The following is an 11,473-nucleotide window of genomic DNA, read 5'->3' as shown; positions in this document are numbered from 1 at the left end:
GCCGGCTATCTATGGATTTCTAAAAGCCGGCCTGGAGCTGGTTTACGATACATTAGTAAATATTTTTGTTTTTTTGCAGACTAGAAGTTTATTAGTAGTGTCTTGTCACTTAGTATTTCATGATCAGCAGTAGAAATTCGTATTGCGTAGATCTTAGGCACTCTGACCTGGGGAAGTGACCGGTGTACATACACTTGCACAAAATAAGCGAATAGGTGCCTAGAGACAAATCGTACGGCCGCGCGGAGTGGCAGTGCGGTTTGAGGGGCCATGTACGGATTGCCCCCCCACCCCCCACCGGAGGTTCCAGTCCTCCATCGGGGATGGGTGTGTGTGTGGTTCTTAGCATAAGTTAGTCTAAGTGGTGTGTAAGACTAGGGACCGATGACCTCAGCAGTTTGGTCCGTTAGGAATTCCCACACATTTGAACGAATCGCAGGTAACTGGACAATAATCATAGACACTTCTGCAGACTTCAGTACCATCGAGTTACTGTGGACGGCTTCCATTTCCCCAGAATCAATCACGTACAGTTGTAAATCACAGTTTATTTATGCAAAATCGTCGTTACTGATTGATTATCGGCAAGAAAATATAGGGCATAGTTTTCGTGAGAAAATACCGCGCAGTTCGACCAGATGATCAAATGGAGACTCACAACAAGGCTTCTTTCAGACTCCGTCTGTTGTTGATGGCTTTGTCTCACTTGAGCGTGTGGCACTTCCGCGTTCTTCACAGTAATCAGTCAACATCTTTTGCTGCTCACGCTCCTTATATATGCTACAAGGCCTGGAAACAACTCTGAACAGGATTAACACCACGGCAATACTGTCACATACCGCTGTGTGATATCAGTTCCTTTTTCACCCACAATTTACAGTCAGGCCAACGGGCTTGCCGCAGTGGTAACACCGGTTCCCGCCAGATCACCGAAGTTAAGCGCTGTCGGGCTCGACTAGCACTTGGATGGGTGACCATACGGTCTGCCGAGCGTTGTTGGCAAGCGGGGTGCACTCAGCGCTTGTGAGGTAAACTGAGACTTGATTGAAAAGTAGCGGCTCCGATCACGTAAACTGACATACGGCGCGGAGAGCAGTGTACTGACCACATGCCCCTCCATATCCGCATCCAGAGACGCCACTGGGCTGAGGATAACACGGCTGCCGGTCGGTATCATCGGGCTTTCGAAGAACTGTTCGGACGGAGATTTACAGCCGCACTTGTGGAACAATGGAAATGTGTACTTGGAGAGGAAACTTCATAGCTCTCCTAGCGGTATAGGCTGGCCTTGGAACAGTCTCGGACCTCCTTCGTTGGCAGAGGACAGACTCGGAATCTCATTAGATCAAGCACCCCGAGCCCCTGGGGAGTTGAGCAACTTTCGCGGAAGCCAGGCTGTGGCATAGTCGTCCGCTATTGTGAGAACACAGCAGGAGCCAGTCTGCGTGCTGGACAGTCAACGCTCCGTCCGCCTTGACACCCGTTGAAAATAATGAGCGCGACATTTTTCCTTTTCCATAACTTCAAAGGCCCAGACACTGCGGTGCGCTCGGCTAGTGTGGGAACTTCGGTAGGCTTCAAATGGCTCTGAGCACTATGGGACTCAACTGCTGAGTTCATCAGTCGCTAGACTTAAAACTACTTAACCCTAACTAACGTAAGGACATCAGACACATACATGCCCGAGGCAGGATTCGAACCTGCGACCGTAGCGGTCGTGCGGTTCCAGACTGTAGCGCCTGGAACCACTTGGCCACCCCGGCCGGCGAACTTCGGTAGGATTTCGCTTCAAAAATGTGGTTTATCAAATGGCACTGTGTCGCCCCACCTAGCGCATACTGCGCACAGGCCAACCCATAAAATTAAAACTGCTTCAAACCAGAGCCGACCTCACGGAGGTAAAATATGGGTCTTGTACGCAAAAGATGGGAAGTTTGTTGTCCTTTACCCAACTTTTCGTAAATTTTGTTACGTTTCTCATCCGACAATTAGCAGTAGTTTGGAGCCGTCGCCTTCACGTTGGGTTTTTGATGGGTTGGAAGTTCAGCAAGGAACTTTATTTGGGCATTTGGAGAGGAAAGTGCGGAGGAGTTGGGAGAGATTCGGGGACAGAGTGTTAGAGGAGACGGAAGGTGGGGGTCATTTGAGGCTGCTTCGCACAATCTACTGATCATGAGGAGATGTAAGTTTTCACTACGCGGAGTAGCGCAATCTATAAAATGAAAAGTTTGCTTCTCTATGTTCCTGGTACGGAACTTGTGTTGCTGATTTATTTCAAATTTTATTTTGTTTCGATAATTTCGTACTGCGAGCTGCACAGGTAAGGATACTTTTGTGCTTTATTATCCATGCAGTCTGTCTTTTATCTGATACCGCCCATACTGTCACCGCAATTCATAATTCAATTAATTTTGTTTCTTTGATGACTTCTGATTAATCTTTGTGGGCTTAAGACTAAATAAAATTCTTTTAAAGGCAAACTTGACTTCTATTTTAAGATCTCAACTTGCCCCGCAACGTCCATGGTTAGGCGACCTATTTAATAAATAAATATAACTGAGTATACTACCAAGCCGTGCTTTTTCTGTGTCAGCGTTGTCCCTGCATGCAGTGGCTATATGCAAGTATATTTTATCTATTCTTTTGAGAAAGAAACGAGTGTTGCACAAGCTCGCTTTATGTAGCACGACGCTGTTCAATAACACTTACGTGACTAAGAAGCTTTCAGTGCCAATGCTCCTGCTAAAAGTAATGCGCTCTGGTGGTCATTCTATCTATCACAGAGGGTTGCAACTCTAAGTCATTTACACACGGGGCGATGGTGTGTACGCTTACGAAGTTACTTTGACATCCGACCATGTCTTCTGGGTGCTTCATTTTTTTTTTTTTTTTTTTTTTTTTTGTCAGGTTGTGTAATTCGACTACTGATCTAGCTGTCCTCTTCAAATATTACTAGTACTGGTCACGTATATGCCTCCCCCTGCCTATGTTAGAGTCAGATAGTGTAGCGCCGTGTGACGTAGATTTCGATTCCCAGTGCCCGGATTGCCCTTTCATACGCACTATTTTTGCGCACCCGTGCTGGAAAAAATTTGGAAATTTTTGGTAAGTTCTATGGGACCAAACTGCTGAGGTCATCGGTCCGTAGGCTTACCTCACATATGCTAACTTACGCTAACGACAAAACACACACACACACACACACACAAATACACAAGGGAGGACTCGAACCTCCGGCAGGGGCAGCCGTGCGAATCGTAGCAAGGCGCCCTAGACTTCACGGCTACCCACACCAGAGCTGTCATTCTGGGAAAAGCACGTCTCCTTGTTTAATGATTCGGGCAAATGGGAGGGTCAAAGGTATGAACTAACGAACTAAACGCTGAATCTAAAATCTTACTTAAATTCAAAGCTCCGCATCTCTTTACAAGCTTATCGTAAAGTCCTTATCTCGACAGAAATTTAATTACGCTATCCTGAAAACAGCACCTGCACCGCGATGTTAGCATAGTATTACATCATTTCAAAATTATATACGAAGACAATACTCGGCTGCAATCCGACTCGCTTGGCTGTTTCAGTCGGGTAAGTGACTGATGTTCCTCATATCTACCCTTCACTCCTCGAATTGTTTGTCAAATATATCAGATAACATCGTAGCACGAAATGTGTTTTATTCTAACATTTGGAGGCCTAGATCGTATTTACCATATTGTACACAATAACGGCATCATCAGCTTACCTACAAACTGGAAAGCACACAGTAAATCGTACTTACTAAAATATTCTAGCCATTACGCCGTACTCGGATGAATTTCGTGTTGAATCCCAGCGTTTCGTCCCCGTTTGCGGAGGACACTTTGAAGGGAGGTTGCAGCTTATTCGGAGGTCTGGTGCACACACTGTCTCGCTACTAACAAGGGACATTTCGTTCCCCGCGCTCCCGCACAGAGGCGTGACGTGACGTGTTTTGAGTTCTCCAGCGAAATCGGCCGTTGCCAGTTACTGTCGTTCACTGTTGATATCGTCCCATTAGAAGACTGGTACACGAAAAGTATGACGTCACCCCTCTGAGCGAGAGCACTTGGAAACAGAATTTTACTTCAGTCAGTAGCGAGCCAGGATGTGCATCGGACCACCGAGGAATCTACGGTTCCCCTTGAAGATATCCTCTGCAGGCAGGGAGGACACTGAAATTCGACAAGAAATTCGTCCGACGACTGCATAATAGTCCGGAATATTTAAGTAACTTTAACATTTCCGATTGCGAAACTTTGCATTCTGCGCACCGCTGTTCACACCATTAACTTGAGATAAAAGTCCACATGGTTTATTATGGGCACAATTCAAAAATGGTTCAAATGGCTCTGACCACTATGGGACTTAACAGCTGTGGTCATCAGTCCCCTAGAACTTAGAACTACTTAAACCTAACTAGCCTAAGGACATCACACACATCCATGCCCGAGGCAGGATTCGAACCTGCGACCGTAGGACACAATTCCACTTATGCTTCACGGTTGCACTTCTCAGTTGCACGTGTGTGCACGTTTTATTTCTGCGAATATGAGATTAACATCAGTTCCATGTATTTCGTGCAATTATAAGAAAACTGTCATTACTAATCTAATTTATCTAATCGTTTTAAAATAAAACAGAATTCGGCGACCGTGTGACCACTTACTGATTTATGTGCAGGCGCGCATTAACGGGACTCTTGTTCTAACAATCGCCTGTCAGATTTTGTTCTGGGTATTTCTAATATTGCACACCGATCCAACCACACAACTCAAAGTGAATCATATGTCACCGATATCTGCATCTACATTTATACTCCGCAAGGCACCTTATCTACATCTACATGTACATCTATACTCCGCAAACCACCTTACGGCGTTTGGCCGAGCGATTCTAGGCGCTACAGTCTGGAACCTGGCGATAGCTACGGTCCCAGGTTCGAATACTGCCTCAGGCATGGATGTGTGTGATGTCCTTAGGTTAGTTAGGTTTAATTAGTTATAAGTTCTAGGGGACTGATGAGCTGAGAAGTTAAGTTCCATAGAGCTCAGAGCCATTTGAACCATTTTGAATCTATTCCAGTCATGAATCGTCCAAGGGAAGAACGATTGCTGACAAGCGTCCGTGTGCGGTCGAATCACTCTGATTTTACCTTCATAGTTTTTGGTTCAAATGGCTCTGAGCATTATGGCATTTAACATCTGAGGTTATCAGTACCCTAGAACTTAGAACTACTTAAACCTAACTAATCTAAGGATATCACACAGAACCATGCCCGAGACAGGATTCGAACCTACGACCGCAGCAGCTGCGCGGTTCCGGACTGAAGCACCTAGAACCGCTCGGCCACAGCGGCCGGCTTCATAGTTTTTCTGTGAGATATATGTAGGAGGAGGTAATATATTGATTGGTTTTTCCAGGAACGTACGCTCTCGTAATTTTAACAGTAAACCACAGCCAGAGTTACAAAACGCCTCTTGCAAATTCTGACACTGGAGCTGGTTGAGCGTCTCCGAGACGCTTTGAACGTCTGTCAAATGAACCTGCGGTGAAAAGTGCCCTGCGACGAAACATACTCCTCTTCTTTCGATCTTCTCTGTTTCCTCTATCAATCCTACCTGGAACTGATTCCAGATTGACGAACAATGCTCAAGTACTGGCCGAATGAGGATTTTGTAACTGTTTCCTTTGTGGGCGGAAGTGTACACTTTCTGAGGAATCTTCCAACGAGTCTCATGGGATCTGCCTTACCTGTTTTGTAGTGGTGGTATTCCGCTTTAGATGGCTCCGTACGGTTATGCCCAGATATTTAGTGGTTGTGACTGCTTCCAGCAACTGTTATGCACTCTTATAGTCATACAACCGTAGGTCTTTCAGCCTAGTTTTGTACAATATGCTACAATTTGTTTATATTGAGGATCAACTGCGAATACATGCAGCAAGCTTCGATCGTTTGCCGATCTTCCTGCACCTCATAGAACCTTAGGAAATGACGATTGCTTCGCGGGGAACATTTCTCCCTGGAATATTTCAGTGCTAGACGGACGGTGAGGGACGAACTTCAAAGACACATACTCGACGCACAAAAACGTAATGACTATTTTTCACGAAGAAGTTTAAGTTAAGCGACGGAATTTTTTTTTTTTTTTTTTTTGGTGCGGAAACTTAGCGCATGAAACATATGACATCAGCAAGTAGCCAAGAACAAAGATTTTAACGAGGCGTTAAATTTAAAAAATGAGACTGTCTGTAAAGGCATTATATGTTATCAATATTGGCGATTGAATTACTGGTGATACCAAATCATGTGGCGCAGTACAGGGCGTTTATAATTAAACTTTCGCTATTTGAAGGCACCCATGAAAAATGAGTGACCGTAGGACAATGAAACTTTGTGGAAACATTTGTAAGGACGTACAGAATAGAAGTAACAAATGAACAGTTAGAAGGAACACATTTTAATTTCCACACGTGTCTTGAATGGAGGATATAAGATGAACGTCAACAAAAGCAAAACGAGGATAGTGGAATGTAGTCGAATCAAGTCGGGTGATGCTGAGGGAATTAGACTACGAAATGAGACACTTAAAGTAGTAAAGAGTTTTGCTATTTGGGGAGCAAAATAACTGACGATGGTCGAAGTAGAGAGGATATAAAATGTAGAATGGCAATGGCAAGGAAAGCGTTTCTGAAGAGGAGAAATTTGTTAACATCAAGTATAGATTTAAGTGTCAGGAAGTCATTTCTGAAAGTATTTGTATGGAGTGTAGCCATGTATGGAAGTGAAACGTGGACGATAAATAGTTTGGACAAGAAGAGAATAGAAGCTTTCGAAATGTGGTGCTACAGAAAAATGCTGAAGATTAGATGGGTAGATCACATAACTGAAGAGGAGGTATTGAATAGGATTGGGGAGAAGAGGAATTTGTGGCACAACTTGTCTAGAAGAAGGGATCGATTGGTAGGACATGTTCTGAGGCATCAAGGGATCACCAATTTAGTATTGGAGGGCAGCGTGGAGGGTAAAAATCGTAGAGGGAGACCAAGAGATTAATACACTAAGAAGATTCACAAGGATGTAGGTTGCAGTACGTACTAGGAGATAAAGAAGCTTGCACAGGATAGAGTAGCATAAAGAGCTGCATCAAACCAGTCTCAGGACTGAAGACCACAGCAACAACAACAACAGCATTATTTATTAATTGCTTACCACGTCTGCGTTCCAGGTTATAAACTTTACTCCTTGCGAGCACCACCTGCACCCACGACAGCCTGGCACCGCACTAAGAGGTTCTGTTTTACAACTGTTCGCAGCACTTACCGACGGTGGGCTGTGGAATGTTCAGCTGTCGTAACACGTCTCCTGCACTGCTCGAAAATCGCGTATTGCGTTCAGAATTCTCAGCCATGGTAACAGTAACTTCGTCGACCATATGTAGCGCAATTGGTCGCCGACCTCTGCCAGGAACAGTTCTGAAATTGTCAATAAATTCGAACTTCCGAGTCATGTTCTTCAACCAGATGCGGAAAGAGGGTCTCTCCGTATTCCTTTACTCGTCGTTACTCGACAAGAGCAGTAGCAAGATTGCTGTTGTTAAGATAAAATAGGTTTACGAGTAAAGCCCTGCTCACCATGTTCACACCCATGTTGACTGTTTGCACATTGCTGCTTGTGTTTCAGCCCTACGTCACCGTAACCAGTACCGGCGCCTAACAAACAAACAAAAACAAAACACAGTCCGAACAGGCCCTGAAGGCCGAACGGTACCGACCGGCCGCCGTGTCACATTCACCCCTTTGGCGTCACCGCGTGTGGATACGGAGGGGCATGTGGTGAGCACACCGCTCTCCCTCCAGCTCTCAGTTTTCGTGACCGATGCCGCTGCCCCTTAATCTACTAGCTCCTCAGTTTTCCTCACAAGGGCTGAGTGCGCACTGCTTTGCCGACAGCCGTCGGCAGACCCGCGCAGTGCCCTACACACTGACCCAAGTGCTGGCCAAGCCTGACAGCGCTTAACATCGGTGCCCTTACGGGAGCCGGTGTTACTACATCGGCAACGCCGTTGGCGCCGGCGTACGACAGCAAGTCGTAACACTGCTGACAACGTGAATCCTGCGGCGCACACTCTGATCGTCTATCCTGTGACGTTTTCCGTCTACACTGGCTCAAGTAACGAAAGTTTAATTATAACCATCCTGTACAGTACAAGAGCAACGCCAGACGCTCGCAGCGATTCAAATTTCATAAAATGTGAATGATTTATTTGAATAAATCCTCCGTATTTGGCAGTTTTGTTGTCTGTTTATTACTTGCTAAATGATTATACAGGGTGTTTCAAAAATGACCGGTATATTTGAAACGGCAATACAAACTAAACGAGCAGCGATAGAAATACACCGTTTCTTGCAATATGCTTGGGACAACAGTATATTTTCAGGCAGACAAACTTTCGAAATTACAGTAGTTACAAGTGTCAACAACGGATGGCGCTGCCGTCTGGGAAACTCTATAGTACGATATTTTCCACATATCCACCATGCGTAGCAATAATATGGCGTAGTCTCTGAATGAAATTACCCGAAACCTTTGACGACGTGTCTGGCGGAATGGCTTCACATGCAGATGAGATGTACTGCTTCAGCTGTTCAATTGTTTCTGGATTCTGGCGGTACACCTGGTCTTTCCAGTGTCCCCACAGAAAGAAGTCACAGGGGTTCATGTCTGGCGAATAGGGAGGCCAATCCACGCCGCCTCCTGTATGTTTCGGATAGCCCAAAGCAATCACACGATCATCGAAATATTCATTCAGGAAATTAAAGACGTCGGCCGTGCGATGTGGCAGGGCACCATCTTGCATAAACCACGAGGTGTTCGCAGTGTCGTCTAAGGCAATTTGTACCGCCACAAATTCACGAAGAATGTCCAGATAGCGTGATGCAGTAATCGTTTCGGATCTGAAAAATGGGCCAATGATTCCTTTGGAAGAAATGGCGGCCCAGACCAGTACTTTTTGAGGATGCAGGGCCGATGGGACTGCAACATGGGGCTTTTCGGTGCGCCAGTTCTGTTTATTGACGAAGCCGTCCAGGTAAAAACAAGCTTCGTCAGGAAACCAAATGCTGCCCACATGCATATCGCCGTCATCAATTCTGTGCACTATATCGTTAGCGAATGTCTCTCGTGCAGCAATGGTAGCGGCGCTGAAGGCTTGCCGCGTTTGAATTTTGTATGGATAGAGGTGTAAACTCTGGCGCATGAGACGATACGTGGACGTTGGCGTCATTTGGACCGCAGCTGCAACACGGCGAACGGAAACCCGAGGCCGCTATTGGATCACCTGCTGCACTAGCTGCGCGTTGCCCTCTGTGGTTGCCGTATGCGGTCGCCCTACCTTTCCAGCATGTTCATCCGTCACATTCCCAGTCCATTGAAATTTTTCAAACAGATCCTTTATTGTACCGTTTTTCGGTCCTTTGGTTACATTAAACCTCCGTTGAAAACTTCGTCTTGTTGCAACAACACTGTGTTCTAGGCGGTGGAATTCCAACACCAGAAAAATCCTCTGTTCTAAGGAATAAACCATGTAGTCCACAGCACACTTGCACGTTGTGAACAGCACACGCTTACAGCAGAAAGACGACGTACAGAATGGCGCACCCACAGACTGCGTTGTCTTCTATATCTTTCACATCACTTGCAGCGCCATCTGTTGTTGAAAATTGTAACTACTGTAATTTCGAAAGTTTGTCCGCCTGAAAATGTACTGTTGTCCCAAGCATATTGCAACAAACGGTGTATTTCTATCGGTGCTCGTTTAGTTTTTATTGCCGTTTCAAATATACCGGTCATTTTTGAAACACCCTGGATAAAGGCCAAATATTTCGTAATAGGGAAGTAACAAAAGACGCTGGAACAATATTATAACCCTAAGTGATTGATTTGTTTGTGAACATGTGATCAACGAATCTTAAGAGGTCGAGGGATATAATTACTTCGATATAACTGATGGTCTCTTGTCATTTCTAGCTAAGTAATTCTGTTTTTCTACGTTCATGTATGTATTGGAACTGCAGTTGCTTCGTTCTACACACTGCTTCATATGCCGCGCTGGGTAGCCGAGCGGTCTATGGCGCCTTTCCACTGTTCCCGCGGCTGCTCCCGTCGGAGGTTCAAGTCCTCCCTCAGGCATACTTGTGGGTGTTGTCCTTAGCGTAAGTTAGTTTAAGTAGTGTGTAAGCTTAGGGACCGATGATCTCAGTAGTTTGGTCCCATAGGAACTTACCACAAATTTCCAGATTTTTATCTTCATATGGATTTCGTGGACGACGTACCGTTCAACTGATTGCCCCAGTGTTGGAGGTTGATAAGTAGTATGACCGAACATGGCTTACCTGTGGCGCTCATTTTCCTTGGACAGCACAGACTCCAGGGAAGAGGGCAACAAACTTTTTTTCCGGTGCCGCATGACATGTTTATATTTGCAAAATTCTAGTCGCCTTAAGTACAGATGAGGTTACTACGACACGGTTTCCGGGGTCCCAGTCTATGCTCTGGGATTTAAGGAGGTGTGAAATTGGATGTGCCGTGGAGATGAAATCGTAGCAGACATGGCACTGGACAATGCGGGTAGGGGTCTCATACAAACAGTAGGTGGAACAATTTTTACACCGAGCAAGGTGACGCAGTGGTTAGCACACTGGGCTTGCATTCGGGAGGACGACAGTTCAAACCAGTATCCGGCCATCCTGATTTAGGTTTTCCGTGATTTCACTAAGTCGCTCCAGGGAAATGTCACGAGGGTTCTCTTGCCAGGGCACGGTCGCTGCCTAAACCGGAGCTCGTGCTCCGTCTCTGACAACCTCGGTATCGGTGGGACCGTAAACCCCACATTTTTTCCTTTTTTGCGGTTTTTACCACGGTTGCCAGTTATAGTCGGTTGTGACTTCAATCTACCCTCGACATGCTGGAAACATTATACGTTTAAAGCCGGCGGCAGGCATAACACGTCATCCTAAATTGTACTGAATGCTTTCTCATCAAATTATTTTGAACAATTAGTTCATGAGCCCACTCGAAGCGTAAATGGTTGCGAAAGCATACTTGACCTCTTAGCAACAAATAATCCTGGACAAATAGTGAGTATCGTGACGAATACAGGGATTAGCGACAACAGGGCAGTTGTTGCTAGGCCGAATACCGTAGCATCTACAACCATCAAAAAGAAACGCAAAGTACGTCTATTTGAAAATATTTGAAAAAGGACATAAAAATGCTCTTAACGCCTTTTTAACAGACAGTCTTCTCTCCTTCCGATCTGGTCACGTAAGCGTAGAAAAGTTGTGGAATGATTTCAAAGAGATAGTATCAACAGAAACTGAGAGATATATACCACATAAAATTAATAAGTGATAATATTGATCCCCCGTGGTACACTAAACGGGTCAGATCGCTGTT

General features: G+C 45.4%; 1 pseudogene; it reads left to right on the top strand.

Annotated features, from left to right (window-relative positions):
* The first annotated feature begins 884 nt into the window (after positions 1–884).
* Positions 885–1,002, top strand: LOC126291643 (5S ribosomal RNA; annotated as a pseudogene).
* The last annotated feature ends 10,471 nt before the right edge of the window (positions 1,003–11,473 follow it).

This window comes from Schistocerca gregaria, chromosome 1, assembly GCF_023897955.1.
Source record: "Schistocerca gregaria isolate iqSchGreg1 chromosome 1, iqSchGreg1.2, whole genome shotgun sequence".
Taxonomy (NCBI): domain Eukaryota; kingdom Metazoa; phylum Arthropoda; class Insecta; order Orthoptera; family Acrididae; genus Schistocerca; species Schistocerca gregaria.
This window is presented reverse-complemented; position numbering and strand designations above follow the sequence as displayed.